Source organism: Mesocricetus auratus, unplaced genomic scaffold (genome assembly GCF_017639785.1).
Source record: "Mesocricetus auratus isolate SY011 unplaced genomic scaffold, BCM_Maur_2.0 Super-Scaffold_100009, whole genome shotgun sequence".
In the NCBI taxonomy this organism is placed as follows: domain Eukaryota; kingdom Metazoa; phylum Chordata; class Mammalia; order Rodentia; family Cricetidae; genus Mesocricetus; species Mesocricetus auratus.
In genome coordinates, this window is record NW_024429193.1 from 65869381 (window position 1) to 65889317 (window position 19937).

Here is a 19937-nt window from a genome sequence, read left to right on the forward strand (position 1 = left end):
CTTTGAAGACAGTATGTTTACAAGGAGCCATCAAAAAGTGATTGGCGTGCCAGGGCCCGGGCGAGGAGGGTGGCTCAGGAGAAGGATGAGGTGGGCCGAGGGCCAAGGAAGCTGTGCAGGTCAAGACACACTCTCCCCAAATCAGCAGCATGGGGTCTAGAACGCAGGAAGGCACAGGCCAGGGATGCTGGTGGCTGCTCTCGCTGACCATGCGTCTTTCTCCCCCCCCTTCTAGCCTTCTCCTTTTTCTTGTTTCTCTCTTTTGTCAGTCTTCCCTTTCTTCTTTGCCCCTCTCCTCTGTTTCCCTTCCCCAGCCTCCTGGGAGGCCCACTCTCAGGGGAAGATCACCCAAGCCTCCACAAGTGACCATTCATTCTCAGAGGATACAGTCTTGCATACCTGCCAGGTACGATCAAAATGAGTCAGGACCAGTCCCTGCTCCAGGGAGCCCCTGAGGAGTCAGGGCGGCAGAAAGTGAGGGGACAGCTGTCGGCAGGAGATCTCTGGTCTGCAGACGTGAGGTCTGGGGGTGGGCCGCGGCAAATCGACAGAGCTCTGCCCCTGCTCTTAGGGTGGCCCTTTCTTTGCTGCCCAGGTCCTGTTACACCCATCGCCCCTTCTCTCCCAATGCGGACAGTGCCCCCGCCACCTTCCAGGGCCCAGGTGTTCTCTTGAGCTGGCGCGGCCGTCACCACGCGTCTAGTGGGCTGCCCTGTGGATCTGGGCCCCATGCTCTTGGGGCACGTCACTCCAGCAGCCCCTCACCAGACGCCTTGCCTCACATTCAGGCTAGGCCCTCCTAGCTCCGTCAAAACGGCGGTCAAGGAACTCTGCCAAACACAGACACCCCAGGGCCCCAGTTCAACAGTGGCTCCTACTGGCCTGGAAGATGAGAGGGAAGAAGAAATGGGCTCCAGAAACTCGTGGCACACACCTGAGCACCATGGCTGAGGCGCCTGCCCTGGGCTGCGCTGGCTTCTAGCCCCTCCTGGCTCTCCTAGACACTGGCTTGCTTTCTTCCCTGGGAAGCAGGTTGAAACTCAGCTACCACAGTGCAGATAACTTAAACCCAAGGCACATGGGAACAGAATCCAGGGACCTGGGCAGCAGCCCTCTTTGGTCACCAGAAAAAAAAGAAAGAAAAGAAGAGAAAATCAGGCTGGGACCTTGGCTTTGGCTGAAGAGCTGAGGACTGTGTCCTCAGATTGGGGCGGCACCTCCCTCTCTGGCACTGAAGGAGGGAGGCCCAGATCATCTTCCGGATCCCCAGCAAGCAGCTGCCTCCTCTCCCGTGTTGCGCTCTCACGCTCGCTCCTGAATGCTGCTCGCACTCCTGCCTGGAGCCCCTCTGAGCCGGGGACATCACCTCTTTAGGACTGCCTTCCTGACCAGTGTCCTCTGAGTTTGCCAACCTCTGCCACGTCTCCACCCAGGCCTTGCCCTCTGGTGCTCTGCCCCGCTCCTCAGGCAGGGCAGCAGAACCAGGCAAACTGTTGAAAAGGGCATGAATAAATCAGGACTTTGGAAGAAATGACGTTTCAAGTTTGTCTCATTTCATTCCTCTCTGGGCCTCTGCTGTCTTTGGTTTTCATTCCACTCCCCCTGTCCCCGTCTGGGAGTTTTCTGTGTCCTGCTTGGGCCTTTCTTGATGCCTGCCATCAGTCACCATCAGTCACAGAGCATGGCTTGTGGGCAAAGGGTCTTCTGAGGGCTGAGTTCTCACACACAGAGACAAAAATAAAAGTAGTTGGGATTCTTGCAAAATATTTACTCTGTGATCTTAGAAATAGTCTACTTCTCATCTCATTATATTTCTGGAACTATCTCCATGAGGTAAGTAGGCCTGGATGGTGGCTTTATTCTAAGGGAGAGTCACCTTTGTTATCAAGTGTCAACTCGGAGTCACGTGTGCCCAAACTGTACACACTCTCTTATATATGAGTATTCATCATTTCTCATTTCCTGATTGGAGACTCAGCTCCACCAGATTAGGGAATGTGTACAGAATACAGCATTCTCTTGAGGGTGGAGGTGCATTGATCCCCTGCAATCCCAACACTCAGGAAGCTGAGGCCGGAGGATCAGGAGGTTGAGCATATCTGAGCTACATAGTAAGTTCAAAACCAGCTTGAGCTACACAGCAAGATTTGGTCTAAAATACGAAACAACAACAAAAACCTAGGGTCGGAGATAAACTTCAGAGGAAGAGCCCTTCCCTAGCACATGCAAAGCCCTGAATCCAATCTTCGCCGCCTCCCCAAAAGTAAGGAAGGAAAGCATCAACGGAGTGGCTGTGCTGAGTGCAAGCTTGCCTTTGTCTGAGCCCACAGCCCTGTGCTTAGCCATGTTATGCCTCCAAGAAAACAAAGACCCAGGGAAGTTGGGTGGGGAGGTGCTGGGGACTTCCCCCTTTCTGGCTTCTGAGCCTGGGTCTCTATGGAAAGGACCCTTGTAATTAAGAGCTAGGGTTGCCCTGTTCAGCAGAGTAGGTTATGTACAGACCCCAGGAAAGGACATTCACAAAGAACTGTTGCCTAGACACTGGTCCTAGATGGAGCCCTAAAGGGAAGAAGGGGGTTTTCTTCTTGAGAATGAAAGACAGGCAGCCAGGCAAGCAAATTTCTCACCGCGACGTGGTTAGTGTGGGAGGGAGGTGGGGATCACCCTGTGGCCAGGAACAAATAGAAACAGAAGGAGGGATGCCCTGAAAAGAGTTTCCTTGCACAGTTACCCAAGGGAAAGGCGTGGAAGCTTTGGGTGGGAAGCCTCCCCTGCCGTTGGCAAGGTTGGGAAGTGGGTGCTGAGGAGGAACCCCGGAGGCCAGGGGGTGGGGGTTGGAGAATTCTAGCTGGCTTGCAGCCATTAGAAAGCTGGGGAGAGAGAGGGAGGCCATTTCAGAGGCATCCAGGTCAGACCAAGCCTCCCCCCTCATCTGAGGATGGGGCACAGGGGTCCCTGACCATCTCCTTCTACAATATTTCCACGAACCTGGGCATCATATGTTTCCAAGCAAAGGATGGCCAAGTGTAGGATGTAGTAGGTTCTCAGCTAGCTCAAGTTAGCTCAGGCTAATTCCCTGGAACTTTAGTTGGCATGATTAACTGGAAGGTTCTGGAACACAACTCAGATGTGAAGCTTAGGGCTTGTGAAGAAAAGGATGGAGACAGCCAATCGCACCCAACTTTTCCCCTCAAGAGGAGTTTTCTTGCTGGATGGACTTTCAAGTCCTCAAAGATGGCGTGACCCATGACCCATGAGAGCACCCACTGGAAGCAGGGCTCCTTGCTGGAGCTCAGGCGACAACGTCCAGCCACTTACCACATGGGTAAAGTGCCAGCATTAGAATTTCCTTTTCCTGCCCCTTGAGGTGCTGGCCGGAGGAAAATGAGGGCCAAGACAAAGACAAGATGACCCCCCTGAGATTTCTATCAGGGGCAGGGCCTGGAGGGAAAGTGTGAAGTCTGTCCCTGGGTACCTAGCACTAGGGCCCTCGTGTCCTCATCTAGATGAAGAGCATGTCTGTGGCTGTGATCCTCGGAGCAGCCGGCACTGGCAGGGCAGGGCAGTGAGAATCTGCTGCACCCTTGCCCCTTAAAGACCATCTTTGGGAAGATAGATTCACAGGAGCCTTGTCTTCGAGGAGCTCAGGATCACACTCAGGCTTGGTGGCTTGGTGGCAGGGGCCTTTCCACCCCTCTCCCGTCCCTATTCCATTTTTCAGTCATGCTCTGTCACCCTCCTTGTCTTCCCTCCCACTCCCAGAGCTCCCGGAGCTGGGCTGGCTACACAAGCAGAAACCGACCGGGAGGGCTATGGCATCTCGGGAAACAAGACAATGCCAGAGACCAGCTCAGGTGGGACCCCTCAGGCCGACCTTGCCTTCAACACCTCTGCAGGCGCCTCCCAAGCCAGGAAGTGACTTCCAAGAACCTCCGATGGCTCCCAAGCCGGGACTTGGACTCTGACCGTCATCTAGGATACATGGCAGGACAGTAGAGAGGGCTCTGGCAGCAAAACCACTGAAGGGTAGGAATGATTACCCTCAGAGTTATGCAAGTCTGTCTGTCCCCTCTTCTTTCCCCCCTCCTCATCACCCCAGAGAGGTCGCAGGATTCCTTAGTCCCAATGTCCCTGGCCCCAGCTGTTTTAGAGGAAGCAGTCATACAGAAAAAGGTGCTTGTAGCATGTTGCTAGGCAACAAAAATATGTTGCCTGAAAACTACAGCCCACCTCTGACACTTCAGAGGACTGGAAACCCTCAGATGAGAGCAGTGAGGCAGGGAGGGGGGTGCTGGAGCTGGGGAACCCCGGGGAGAAGGGGGTGAGCCTGGCAGGTGTGCAGAGCCAAGCAGGAAGAGTGATTCACCACACGGAGGAAGCCAGCTGGGCGGCAGCTCCCCTCAAAGCCACCTCTGCTTTGTTCCTGTCCTGTCTGCCCTGACTGGGGATGAGGCTCCGTTAAGGAAGACGACAGTGGTGACTGACCAGTGATTCTTATTAGACACCCTTTGAGCAACAGCCTGATTTTCCACTGGCTTTCAGAGCATCAGAGTTATGACCTCAGCTATCATCCTCAACAGACATCTGTTTGCTTGTTGACCTAGCTACCCTGGGCCAGAGCAACACACAGTGCCACACCTGGCTGCCCAGCGACCGGGGCCAGGTCAGAACCTGCCTTATGCACCACCCTAAGTGGGAGGGTGCCTCTGTCTACTCCCTTCACGGAGTGCTGGGAAATGACAAAGAAAGCAGGAGGGCCAGGGAATCCAGGGCAGCACCCTTGTCTCTTCTACAGCCATCCCCAGCTCCAGAGAGGGCGGTTCTCGCAAACCTTGTGCGATGAGCTTGCCAGCAGCTGTCAGAGGCAACCTCATGGCAACTTCAGCCATGATGGGAGGGGCCCCAACTCAGGCCTCAGGGTCTCCATCAGAGAAGGGGAGGTGACCGCAGAGCCTCCAGCCAGCACCACCAAGCAATGGCTGTCTCCTCCTCAGACTTCCAAGTCTGGCTGGGTCTCAGCACCCTCCCTGTAGTGTACTTTGACATGCTGTTCCCATAGTGACAGGCAGATAGTCACAGAAGACTATAGTCTAACTTGAAATAACAGACAGCCTCAAGATAGGTTTATTTCCTATAGAAAATCCATGAGTTAAATTATAAACAAGAACAAAACACACTAAGAATGCTGCTAAGAAGAAACTCGTCTGTTAAATTTGACAAAGTAATAATTAAAAGCTACTAGCCAGTCAACCATAGCATCTATTTAACTCTGTGAGTTTGACAATATAGGTGTCAACCGTGCTGGGTTTGGTTTGTGTTTTCTCAGAGTCTATGCAGTCACACTCTTCCCTCTCCAGAGAACAGAGTCATTTCCATCTGTGTTCCCTTATGGGAAGCGGGTCTGTTCTGAAAATCACTATTGTTGTTTTCTTTAAATCAAACCAATCATAATTTTTTTGAGACACCAGACAGCATGCCATCAAGAAATTGTAAAATAAGCAGTTGGCTCAAAATGCAAGACAAGCCCTTTTCATTCCTCACATATGCTCCCCTGCTCGCTCCCTCTTCCCGGGCACAACCCATCTTAGCAGCCCAGCCTGGTCCCCACATCCTCATCCACAAGTGGATTCCCATGTTTCCATCCTGCCTGCTCGCTCTGTAGGGCAGGAGAAGCAGAAAAGCACGCGGGCTGCATTGGGGCTCCAGATCTCTTCCATTGCACCACATAGGGAGTAAGCTCAGCTCAAGTCTGCAGACCAGGAGCATGGAGTCCCGTGAGGGGAAGGCCCAGGGGCTGGTCAAGAGCCGGCGCAGTCAAGGGTGCTGAGCTGAGCATGCTCCGTGAGGCAGTGGAGCCACGCTTGCTTTCTCCCCTCCAAGCTACCCTCCTTTCCTTCTCTCATTGCCCTCCTCTGTTCCTGTCTCTTCTCCTCTCTCCTCCTTCCTATTTCCTTCCCTCTCCTGTGTGTGTGTGTGTGTGTGTGTGTGTGCGTGCGTATGCATGTATACGTGTATGTGCGGTCTGTGCATGCCTGCATGTGTTCACACACATGCACATTTGTGTGTACATGTGTGCTTGTGCTCACACACATCCGTGTGTATATGCATGTGTACATGTGTGTGCGTGTACGTGTGTACGTGGCATGGCACATTTGAAGGATGGTTGGAGGACAACTCACTGCACTTGGTTTCCAGTTCTTTATCTTCTACTCTGTAGGACGTCAGGCTTGACGGCAAGCCCCCTTTTCCCACGGAGCCATCTTGGCAGCCCTTTCCTGTTTCTTTAGTTTTTTAAAGACAGGGTCTTACTACATAGTCCAGGTTGGCTGAAAATCCAGTCTCCCTGCCTTTGCCTCCCAGACCTCATGGGTGCGGTATACAGTTAGTACCACTATGGCATCTTAGGCCTGGGCTGTCCCACGCCAGTGAGATGTTTTTCACTGGAAGCAATAAAGCTTCTGTGAGATGTGAGGGGTTATTGCAGTCACTGCAAGAACTCAGCTGGTTTATCATGGGCTACTGGGTTTGGGCAGTGGAAGCTGGCAGACTCTAAATTACGGAATATGAATTAATCTTCTGCTGGGAACACTGAAGGCTTTTGAAAGGCAGTAGAGTGTAGTAAAACTAGAAGCTTCTAAGACAGGGAACACAGGGGGCAGCAGGTGCGGAGAAAGGTGAATTTGAAGGGAATTGCAGACAAGAACCATGGAGCTTGAAACCCTTCCTGGAAGGTTGGGTGGGGTAGGCATGGGCAAAATGATGTTGACCTTGGAGACAGCTGGGGCCCAGGATCCCTTCTTTGCAAATCTAGGAGTGAGTTATGAACGAGTGATAAAGACTCCATTTCCCCAGCCACAGGAATGACCAGTGGGAGTTGGGGTGGCGTGTCCATAAACAGCAGAAATGCATTCTTCCCCAGCAGCCTTCTGGAGCTATGTGACGAAGCCACGTCTCCAGCATAGTAGGGCAACAAGGAAGGAATCTCTGTCCCCAGTGTTGTCGGGTGCTAGTCCTGCTTGGGCTGACCCTTCCGCCCCCCAATTTTTTTATTATTTTGTTTGAACTATTGTAATTTCTTTGTCAGAGTCAAAAATTTAATATGATAGACAAAAAAAACCTGATAAAACTCCTGAGAAAAACAGGAGTTAAAAACAGAGAAGCAGGGGCTGGAAAGATGACTTACTGCTATTCCAGAGGACCTGGGTTCAATTCCCAGCACCCACATGACAGCTCACAGCTGTGTGTAACTCCCTTTCTGGAGGATCTGACACTTCCACACCAATGCACATAAAATGAATTTAAACAAACTATTGGAAAAGCAGAGAAGCAGAGAGAGTTTAGGGTAATGTGAGGATCCAAGCATAGACCTGATGCCTGGTGCACTAGTGCATGGGGACACACAGGCACAGCCCCTCACCAGGCACAAGGATAATTCAGGGTACAAGGCTCCTCTAAGGCATGCTTGCCCTGCTGCGATGCTCCCCTTGCTCTCTGAGAGGTTTTCTTGCTCATCAGTAAGACTCCGGTGAAGGTGACAGCCACCTCTGTGACTCGGATGGCTCTCTGCCTCCTATTGAAACTCTTGAAAGGTTTCCACAACTCTTAATGTCAACCCCAACAGAGTGCTCAGTCCCTGTGGGGCTAAGGTGCCCATCCACTGCCGCTGGGGTCCTGCCTGGAGATACAGGGCATGGTGGGGCTTCAAGCATCAAACAAAGCAACCAAGGGTTGAACACGGGAGGGTTGGCAGAAGGCAGATTTTGCATCTGGACTAACACCAGCTGGGGCACCCATATGGACTTTTCAATCATAGAACCTCATCCAATCTCATCCCTTCCCTCACCATCCGGGAATTCTTAAGCCTTCAGTGGGGGGAGGCACAACCATTCTCAATGGACCAGAATGTTCTTAGCGTCCACTGTAAGAAAAAAGCAACTTGTTGACTGGGACATTCTTGGCAGGGGGAGAGGGAATCATTCTAGAGAGGGGCGCTCACAAACCCTTTCCTCCAGGGGTCCCCAAAACAAACAGCCTGGAGGAAAAAATGCCATTGCTAAAGACAGTGAAGGGGAAGTCACCTTTAGTACCACAGGCTGGAGTAGTTAGGCTGGGAAAAGACACTGGGGGGGGCAAGGCTCACTCCTCAGGCCCTATCCCGTACCCAGAACTCAGCGTTGCCCTCTTAGGAAACCTTCCTGGTTCCCATTTCTCGAATCTTCTAAGAGATGCCATGGCTTAGCTGTAGTGCGATGTATAATTAATGCTTACTTAACATAAATAAGAGTGTGAAGAAATGATTTTGCTGTTTAAGAGTAGAAACATACTGTGAGGGAAAGGAAATCATGAAGAGCTGTGTATCATAAATGACGGAAAGGGACACTTAGCTGTGAAAAAGCGAGGATGGGGCACAAGGCAGGTACGTGAGGTCACAACTCAAGTGCCGCTAAACACACGGCCCTGGGACTGATGGCCAGTGCTGAAGTCACCCTGGCTGCAGTCTGCTGAACCTGGGCATGGCAGCTCCCCAGAAAGGCCACTCAGCCCTCAGCTCCAGGTGGATTTGGGCACAGCTGCCCCTGTGGCCAGGCAGGCACCGGAACAGCACTCTCACCCAGGCCCCACAGCCGAGCTGTGGGGATGGAGGAGGAGGGGGAATCACCTGCCTTACATTTCCCTACCATTCTTGCAAGACCATTGCCTCCTTCCTGTGGTTTCTGCATACACGCTGACTTGCAGCGTTCCCACCCAGCAAGGTGCCAGGCAGCATCTGTGAGATCCACAAGCCATCCACACTATGGTGCCACAAGCCCAGGACACAGCCACTCCCAGGGAGGCTCCAGGGAGATGACCCAGGAGGCTCTGGTCATCCTGCCTGTCTCTAAGGTCATCATTGGCTGCTAGACAGACAGGAAGGAACTTCAATAGCACTCTTCAAGGGAAGTTAAATGTGAAAATTACACGACCTGACCTTATTTCCCAAGCCCTGTTGATATGACACGAGGGTTAATGCTGAGGATAAAACGAGGGACTTGTCGAAACTGTCAAAGTCAGCTGCTTCCCTCCATTAAAAATTCATATATAGTGTGGAAATTACAAACAATTTGCACTGCCTTTTCTGTCAAAGGGTTAAACAAGACAAAATACCACTTTAACCAGTCACTTGGCAGAAATTCAAATTCCTCCAGGGTCAACACTTCCTGAGGTCAAAATACGTGCATAAGGTTGCACCTGGTGTTCAAGATTACATGCTGTTTATGAACCATGCTCTTGAAATGCGCCGGTCCACAAGAAAATGTGGGCTCTGGATCACTTTGCCTTAGGGATAAGAACGCAGACGCAGCCCCGCGGCTGAGTATATGTGCCTGCCTGCCTGCCTGCCTGCCTGCCTGCCTGCCTGCCTGCCTGCCTTGGTACAGCTACACCTCCTGACAAAGCAACTACTCTGGATGGTGTGCGGTCATCTTCTTGTGAGCCCAAACCCATCTCTTACACATAGACACAGTCTAGTAAGAACACAATAAATCTAACGGAAAAGTTACATTACATCCCATGGAGAAAAGAGCATGCTATTGACATGTGTTCCCAGGCATTGTGTGTGTTTGGCTTGTCCATAAGAGGTGACACACTGTGTAGAGGCCGTAACGGGTGGCTGGTGACTTGCTGATGTGCTGTGTAGAGCTATTCGGTGTGCTCCTTTCCAAGATCTTCCATAAGACTATTTTCCTATATTAATGTAATCATCAAAAGACTGACTTTTAAACACCGCTGCCTACAAACACACCGCAAGCATGTGATACAACTATTTAAACATTCTTTAAAGGATTCTCTTTCTATCTTACCTGTATGGGTGTCTCATCTGACTGTCCTAAGTACATTGTGTGCAAGCATGTGATACAACTATTTAAACATTCTTTAAAAGATTCTCTTTCTATTTTACCTGTATGGGTGTCTCATCTGACTGTCCTAAGTACATTGTGTGCATGCAGTGCCCAAAGAAACCAGAGGAGGGCATCAGATCCCCTGGAACTGGAGTTAACAGACAGTAGAAGCTGCCATGTGGGTGTTGGGAATTGAACCCAGGTCCTCCGAAAAAGCAGCCAGTGCTCCTAACTGCTGAGTCATCTCTCCAGTCCCTTTATTTAAGCATTCAAATCCTAGACATTCACTTCATTTCTGGTTCTTTGATATTATAGACAACATTACATTGAAGAATCCTGATGTCAGTTGATTGTTGCATTCAAGGAACTTTCTAGAAAGAAAGAGTCTTAGTGGGTTAAAGCCATAAACCTGCAAGGGCTTCCCAACAAACTTGTTTCCAGAAAGATGGTGCTACTCCCTGCCTAATCTCAGTGTAAGACACAACCCACCCCCACCACCAACAGGAAGACCTTAGCCAGCACTGAGTTAAAGCTTCATGCTGTTCTCAGGCTGTCTTACCCACAGCAAACTCATGGCTCTCTGATTAGTGACCAACACACTGTCTATTTCATTTTGGTGACTTTCTCTGATTCTCTGCTGTGGCTGCCTTCAATGGGAAGGTAAACTGTGACTGGTTCCCAGGACTGCTTTGGACAATGAGATATTCCCTCTTGTCACATTGGCTGCAAATATTTTCCTTAAGTAACATTTGCTTTTAGATAGATTTTTTTTGAGACAGAATCTCATGTATTCCAGGCTGATCTTATACTCGCTTCTCACACACACACACACACACACACACACAGGCACACACACACACAGGCACACACACAGGCACACACACACAGGCACACACACAGGCACACACACACAGGCACACACACACAGGCACACACACACACAGAGGCACTCACACACACACAGGCTCACACACACACAGGCACACACACACACAGGCACACACACAGGCACACACACACAGGCACTCACACACACACACAGGCACACACACACACACAGGCACACACACACACAACAGGCACACACACAGAGGCACACACACACACAGGCACACACACACAGAGGCACACACACACAGGCACACACAGGCACACACACACAGGCACACACACACACAGGCACACACACACAGGCACACACACAGGCACACACACACAGGCACACACACACACACAGGCACGCACAGTAAAGAGTTGTTTTGCCTGCATGTAAGTCTGTGCGCCACTTATACTCCTCGAGCCTATAGAGGTCAAAAAGGGTGTCAGACCTCTTGAAACTGGAGTTACAAATGGTTGTGAGCCACCATGTGGTTGCTGGAAATTAAACTCAGGTCCTCTGGAAGAGCACCAGTGCTCTTAACCGCTAAGCCACCTCTCCAGCCCTGGTTCATATTTTTAAAGAAGAGAAATCTAAAATCATATTTATGGTGTAATCAAACACACCTCCTTCCCTTCACGTCTCTTCTCTTCTGAAAACATTTCTTTTCACCTCAGGATTGATTAAATATTCACTTTGATTTCTGGCTTCTGCTCACATTCCTTCTCTTATATCTGACTCTTTAATCTACCTGGAGTTTATTTTGGCGGCTGGCGAGAAGTGGCGTGCCAATTTGATATTTCATCCAAGCTTCCAGTTTCCCCACGAATGTTTATAGAATAATCCATTGCTTCCTAATTGTTTTTCTTTCTCCATGATTGGGTTTCCACACTAGGATATATTTCAGGGTTTTCCATTACATTTCGTCGATCTGTCATTACTGGCTCTTTAATAATGAGTAATGCCCAAGGGACTTAATTACTCTTTGTTTTATAATACATTTTAATATCCACAGAGAAAGTCCCCTTTCTGGGCTTCTCTGTAAGAGTCCAGCTGTTTTCACTTATTGATTAAAATGTCCTGTGAATCACTCATTATTTTCCCTTAAATTTTCTAATTTTGTTTTCCAATACAGCAAAAGTTGATTTAATTGAGTAACTTTCACATTTGTAAATGCTGTTTTTAAAATTTATTAGTTCCTGTTTCTTTCTGTCTAAGGTTTGTTTCAGTCTTCTAGTAAATAGAATTTCTTTTCCTTTTCATCTCTTTTTCTTAGATTTTTGAGGCAGGATCTTGGTATACAGCCCTGGTACTCAATATGCAATTCATGTTGGTCAAAAAACTGAAGATAATCCTCCTGCCTCAGCCTCCTGAGGCATGTACATAAACATGTGCCACAATACTTGGCTTCCTTCTTCACTTTGAAAAAATGTATTTATTGTTATTTCAATGTATGGGTGTTTTATGTGTGTGTTAGTGTACCACATGTGTGCTGTTCCCACAGTGGCCAGAAGAGGGACTCAGATCCCCTGCATCTGGAGTTACAGATGGCTGTGGGTGCTGGGAACTGACTCTGGGATTCTGGAAGAGCAGTCAGAGCTCTTGGCCACTGAGTCATCTCTCCATCCTTCTTCACATTTTAGCAATGAAACTGTAAGAGTTCTTTTCATCTGAGTACATAGTTCTCCTCAAAACTCAGCATTTCAGGTTTTCTTATTTTTTGTATGTATGTATGCACGTGAGAGTGAGTGTGTGTGTAAGGGTGCATGTGTGGGGGGAGGTGCATGTGTGTATATGGGGGCCCAAAGTTCATGCTGCATGTCTTCTCCAATCCATCTCCTCCTTATATATTGAGGCAGGGTCTCCCAGTAAACCTGGAGCTTGACATTTTGGCTCTATGGCTAGTCATCTTACCAGGGAGATCCTGTGTCTGCTTCCTGAGCCATGAGATTGCAGGCGGGCTAATACACCCACTGGGCTTTTATGTGGGTTCTGTGGGTGCAAACCTGATCCATCCTTAGTTCACATGACAAGCTTTAGCCCAAACCATCTCTCCAGCCCCAGGTTCTCAACCCCATCCTTTCTGGACAAAGTTACTCTGGGTTGTGATGCTTTCATCAATACTATTTCATTTTATCTCGTGTGTATGGGTGTCGTACTTACATGTGTGTCTGAGCAGCACCTATGGGTCTGGTACCTGCAGAAGCCAGGAGAGGAAGTCAGATATCCTAGCACTAGAATGCTGGGACTCGAGTCCAGGTCCTCTGGAAGAGCAGCCAGTGCTCTTAGTTGGCGAGCCATCTGTCCAGCCCCCTTTCGTCCGAAACGTGAAATGGCTCCTCTGAACCACACAACACTTTGTGCTGTGAAGTCAGCCTGGCTCCCTTGGCTCTGTTTTGCATTTACATAATAACTTTTGCTATTACTTTTTCTGGGCCCCTTTGCTTTAGCTTCCTCTTCATAAAATATCATGAAAAAAGCTTTTGCTTTGAAATTTATCAAAGCAAGGGGAATTGTCTTTTAATTGAGGAGGTAAACTCAAAACTAATGTTGGTCATTACAAATTTTAGATTTGGTTTTCTGTCATCAGGTTTTGTGGTTTTTGTCCTTACAGTTTTCCAGCCCCAAGTCCTTGTTTCTTCTGTCTTAGCTTGGTGGGACCTGATGTTGGGAAAGTACATGTTACTTAACCTCCTCGTGCCTCAGATCCATCCTGTGTGGAACTGGGATGTCACAGTCCCCGGGCCTCATACAGGTGAGGTATCGGTTCAGGGGGTAGGGAGCTACTCATAGCTGACGCTACGGTTAGCCTTATTGTATGGCTTTAAAGTCCTCCTTGTGGGAACCAAAGAGATGGCTCAGTGGTTAAAAGCACACCGGCTGCTGTTCCAGAGGACCAGGTTTGGTTACCAGCACCCAAGAGGCAGCTCACAACTGTGTGTGACTCCAGTTACAGTGGGGCTGATGTCATCTTGTGGCCTTCATGGGCACTGCACAGACACAGATGCAGGCAAAACACCCACACATAAAAACAAACAAACAAGTAAATAAATCTTTGTTTTGAAAACCTTACTTGTGGAAGCCTCAAGGTTTAAATTATGACTTCTACTATATTTTTCTGATTACTGAGTTTGGGTGTTAGGGATGAAAATTCTCTACATCAGATGATGAATTCAATCTGCTTTTACTAAACCCTTCAAGCCCTCTCCTTTTAAACTTCCAACGATTTGCAGTCCCCTAATTTTTACTATTTTTATTTCATGCATCCACTCCATAGAATCTATGTTTCCTTTGATATTAAAATTTGATTTGGCAACCATGCACAGATGTCTTCATTTCCTTTTTTACAGTATAGCTCTGTCCTCCTCCCTGCCTTTCACATCAGTTATTATTAAGATCTTAATTGTCGGGGCTGGAGAGGTGGCTCAGAGGTTAAGAGCACTGACTGCTCTTCCAGAGGTCTTGAGTTCAATTCCCAGCAACCACATCGTGGTTCACAACCATCTACAATTTAATCTGGTGTATATGTAATAAATAATTCTTAAAAAAAAGAAGGGCTGGGGGGTGTAGCTCTGAAGTACAACACACGCTTATTACTGTGCATGAAGCCGTGTGCTTGACCTCGGTGCCAAAAATAAAGCTATAAAGAAGGTATGTTTTTTTAAAAAAAAAAGATCTTAATTGTCAGTCCTTTGTTGTTTCATTAAATGACAGAGTGGGTCACAAGCTGCAAACTCTGTGAGGATGCCCTCCTGAGTGTTAAAATGTAGTGAATCTGAGGAGATACAGCTGTGCTGTTCACGTGACTCTAGAGTGGCTAACTGTATGATTTAATATAACTCCAGGAAGAGTAATGGATATGTCTAGGGGTCGTTCCTTTTGCCCTTCTGATTGGAAAGGGGGTATTGTTTTTTATTTGCCCTGCCTGGGTCTACCAACCCCATGACAGTTCTAGAAAAGTTTTCTTCCTGTTTGTCTTTAATTATACTTTTGTCCAAACCTGGATTTGATAGCCTCCATCTCTGTGCTAATCACCCTCCCATGCATCTCTTCTAGACTCTGAAATAACTTTTAAAATTATTTATTTGTGTTTGTTTATTTGAAGGACAGGTGCCACAGCCTACGGAGGTCAGAAGACACCTGCCTGAGCTGGCTCTCACCCCCACATCAGCTCTTGGGCACTAACTCGGGTTATCAGGCTCGGCAGGAAGTACCCTCATCCACCCAGCCCTCTCACTGGCCCTCTAAGAAAGCTTTTAGGTTGGCCCTCTATAGTCTACATCTTTAAAAAAAGTCAGCATCTCAAATGTGGATTTTCCTTTTCAGAAAAGCCATTTGAATTTTCAGGAACTCTGAGCACGTGAACCAGATGTGTTTTCATTCCTTCTCTGCGTCTTCCTCACACGGAGACTGTTATTTTCTTGCACTGCAAGGCATATCTAATCTTCTGAGGCTGCTTTGCGCTTCCAACCCTTATCATTCTTTTGCATTCTCCTTAATGCTGCAGAGGTTCCCCCATAGGGCCTGGCTGGGCAACCACCTTGACTGGCTCCTGCCTTATGGAGATGGGCGTCTCATTTCTCCAGCTAGAGGCAGGACTAGAAGAGAGCTTCTCCCAGGGCCATGCTTTCTAACCCATTACCTGATTTCCTTAACCTGCCATTTACAAACATTTAAAACCACAGACTTCCAACAGTAAAAAATGTTGAGCATATACTGCCCTCTTTTATGTATGCATGTATGTGCCTATATCTAAGTTGAACACTTGTATATTAAATAAAAGCTTAACATAAATTATCTTAGATAAAATAGCTATGGCTAGAAGCTCTCATCGGTTTTCACAAGTCCCCCGTGGGATCTTTGCACCAGGTCCATACTGAGTCTGTACCTCACCGAAGGACGCCTAACAACCACAGGTCCAAGCCCCATTCTTTCCGTCTCGTTTCAGCTCAGCTCAGCTCAGCACAGGGGATTCTTCACACAGTGTGCTTCACCCTGGAGTCAAGCTCACACTGCATTCTTCAAGTCAACGCCATCGCCTCTGTTCCCTCCTGCTCCTGCCCTGGAGCTTCCCTTGTCACTGACAGAGAACAGGAATGTAGATTGGTCCCTTCTCTTCCACAGTTCTGAGGATCAGTTTAGGGCCTTATGCATGCTAGGCAAGTATTTCCCCCGAGTTGTAACCCCAACCCCAGAATGGCCTGGTTCTCTCTGGCTCTACTGCCAGATCTCTAGAAACCAACTCTTCATTAAAATATCTGTATGAAAAAATGAAAATTCACAAGGCAAAAATCAAACACCTGCAGATAGTCTAGAGACCCTGAGACAGACAGCCTGCATCCAAACTGGAGACTCAGAGCAGAAGAGTCTAAAGGCGTCCAGCCATTCAAGAGGATGGGGAGGGTTTCCTTGTCGGTGCTGGGGAGGTCTTTCTGCTCCTTCCAAGGACACACACACACACACACACACACACACACACACACACACTCGAAGGCTGCTACAGCACTGCCTGGGATGTGCAGGGAAAGCCGACTTCCCCTGCCCGGTGCCCTGGGACCCGGGTCCTCCACTGTTCCCTTTCTACTGCTGCTTGGCATTTGACAGTGTTTAATGAGGAGGTTCCTGGGGTGGCCTGGGAGGCCTGTGGGAGGTGGGCATGCAGCCAAGAGAATCCTGGAGGATGCTGAGCGCTGCAACTGCCAGGCCTCCGAGGCACTGATGTAATGCATCTCTGGGTCCCAGCAAAACAAGCTGATGTTGCCACTGCCCTCCTGGAAACCAGGTGTTGCCCTCCCAGCACAGGCTCCTCCACACCATTATTAACTCCTGTCTGTCCTTGGCAGGAGATGGAAAAACGTTTATTGTCCCATAAAACCCAACCCCAGATGGGAGAAATGACTTCTAAGATGCATCTTGCTGAAGACGGATTTCCATAGCAACTTCAGAAATATGTGTGTACAGCTAGAGACAAGTCCAGCTGATGGAAGCCACCTGGGCCATATGCAAACCCTGGCTTGGGTGGCAGCCGCAAGAGCAGGTTCTAGAACCTGTCATGGTGTTTAATGCCCTTGACAAGTCACTTGCCCTCTCTAACGCCAAAGGTGACCTAGTCACCATCAGATCAAGCTGAGAGAGATCAAGGTCATCTTTTCCATATCCCTCTCCTACCCTGGTCCATCTCTTCACTCCCCCAGTACAACCCCTGTCTCAGTGTCTCAACCATTATGATTTGACCTTGGGAAGCACAGGGTTACCTACAGCACTGAAAGAAGCTGGCTGTCATTGTAAGAGAGCTTTTCCTGATTACCCGAGTTCTGTACATGCTTTCTCAGTCCTATAGGCCAGATTCTGGACAAGAGTCAAAGACCGCGATATTTGGGGACAGGCAGCTGGGGGTGGGGCTGCGCTCAGTATCAACACAGAGAGCAGGCACAAGCAATGGTAACAGAAACCTCAGGTGATCCCTTAGGGACCCCTAGGTGGCCCTAGAGAGTTATGCTCTAGGAGGCAAAGGTCTCCTTAAACTCTCCCCAGACAGTCAGTGGGTTCCTGCCAGCCCTGAGTAAGGGGTGTGGCCCTGAGTCAGGCAGTTCCCTTGAGAGATGAAGGAATGAGTGCCCCAATCAACACAGGTAGAGCAGATGCCCTCTCAAATCCATTGCACACGCACACACAAATGGACATGCACACATGAGCATGCCCACACATACACACTTGCACAGACATACGTGCATGTGTACACACGCATGCACACGCGTGAAGACTCCATTGAACATTAAGTCAGTCCTGGAAAGAGCATGGCAGAGTGACCAAGGCCACGACATCAGAGAAGACCAAAATGCAAGCCTGGCATTTTTGTGTCACCACAGTGACCCTCAGACCTCAGACTGAGAACATGGCTAGGGCAGTCTGGAAAACAACTTCCTGTCCCCATAGGATCCAGCCTGGGTTGACAAGATAAATTTGAAGTTTAGGGCAGAAATCAGGCTTGCATTCTGACTGCACACTTAGGAGCCCTGTGACCTCAATTCAGTTACTCTCCAGCAGCCAACTCCAGTGTGAGGACGGTCAGTATTCCTTGGGTCTGTTATTGGGTTAGGCAGGTATAACATGGATCATGAGATATTGAGCCAGCAGAGCGAGAAGCAGGAGCCAAGGCACTGTCCCTGTGATTGGTACCACATGCCTAACCCATCCTGAAGAAAGCCTGTGACCACACAACCCATCCCTATGGGAGGGTTAGGCTGGTTTCATTTCCTGATCTTCAGCTGGGGTCTTGAGCAAAGGAGCCGGGGATTCTGTACATAACAGGATAACCTAGTTTAACAAGGGTTAATCTTGTTTAACCTGGGCTAACCCAGGCTAACCTAAGCCTAATACATCTTAATGCAAGCTAACCTTGTCTAACCAGACTAACCCAACCTGGACCTGGAAGCTTTGGAGGGGATTAAATATCAACTGTGATGCAAATACTTCTGAAAACTAGGCTCTCTACAATGTGGTTATTCTCCAGAAATGAATAAATAAGTTGCCATACTTGTGACAGTTTCAATAAACAATGCAACTCACTTGTAGGTGTCTGGTTGTATGTTCAGGCTGTCTATTCATCAAAATACATGCCAGACAATGGGGACAGACATGGAAAACCTCAAGTGCCCCAAAGAGCTATACAAATTCAATTACCACTGTGGGAAACCTTGACTTCTGATGTTTAGAAAGGAAAAAAGGCTGAGTATCAGCGGGCATTTGGTAGGCGTCTATCTGTTCTGGTTATAAAAAAGGCAACCACAAAGTTTCCGAGTTACCTGGGGATTATACAATGTATGTTATTAACTGACTGCCATTATATGGCAAGACACAGTTTTCAAGGATCGCTTTGCTCAACTTGAACAATAAATCCTACAAAATAAGTGTCATTATCCTTCATTCATTATTGAAGCCCAGGGAGTCCCCCAAGGCAGCAGCATGGTGGCACACACCTGTCGTCTCAGCATGAGGAAGCAGAAGGAGGGAATGTGCAAACAGAACAGAGAGATCACAAGTTCAAGGCCAGCCTGGCCCACCCTGTCTCAGATAAACAACAAAATAGTCCCATGAGGAGTTTGGGGTTGGAAGCAGACAGAGCACCCCTTTCTCTGTTGCAGGAGCAGATTTGCCAGAGAAGGTTCCGGAGAACTGTTTGTTTAGTATGGATCCCTGCTTGGAGAAGCTCTGCTGAGCTAGCTCTAGATAGCTGGGCGGTGTGGCTTCTGTCAGAGTCCCCCAGTCCAGAAGTCAGAGGCTGCCCCTCACATTCTAAAGACCACGCTCCGGGCCGCACAATGCCTCAGTCTGAAATCTGAGAGTCATACCAGACTGACTGAGCAACCCAAAACCAGGGAAGAATTTAGTTCATAGCCCCCACGTGAAATTCATTCAAGCCACTCTCCACTAAATTCTCCGTCTTGTCTTTTATCTGCTTGGATATGGGCACATGGAAGATGTGACAGCCAGACTGTAAGTACTGATGCTTAGCAATAGCTACCTGGATCTGTGTGAGCAGCACGGATTTTCCCTGTGCCTCCCCACACAGAGATGCTCTCTGCCCCTGGAGCATGGTTTTATCCATTTCAAGTGACTCTTACTTTAAAATGAGGAAACTACAGGTTCTCGGGCAGACACCAGAGTCCTTGCCTGGATTTGGACTCTACATGGGAGATATGATTAGAGCGAGATACAGCGTCAGCTTGAAAAGGACAGGTGTCACCAACAGGGCCTGAGGGGTGAAGGAGGGAGGTAGTAGCGGTCTTAACGGGACCCACAAGGGTGGCTGTTCATTGCAGAGCCCTCAGGGCTCAGTTCCTTCTCTCCCATCATCGGCTCTATGAATCACCAGCCCTCTGAATCACCAGCCCCCTAAAATCTTCCGTGAATCTATTTCACTAGCATCATAACTCTCCGACTTTAAAGTACATATGAATCATGGTGAGAAACTTCTAGAATATCAGTGCTGAGTTAGTGATTCTGGGGTTAACACCCTGTATTCTAGCAAGTCCCCCAATGATGCTGATACTGTCAATCCATGGACCAAACCTTGAGCAAGGACATATTAGCAGTGATGTGTGATTTTAAAAAATAAAAGCTCTGTCGATGAGGAAATTTGAACTAAGCAAAAATGAACAGGTTTCCTTACTATAGCACTC

General features: G+C 48.6%; 1 protein-coding gene across 2 annotated transcripts in view; it reads right to left on the reverse strand.

Moving 5' to 3' along the window:
- Kcnn3 (potassium calcium-activated channel subfamily N member 3) overlaps positions 1 to 19937 on the reverse strand; it is a 156164-nt gene that overhangs the window by 46988 nt on the left and 89239 nt on the right. The window lies entirely within an intron of this gene.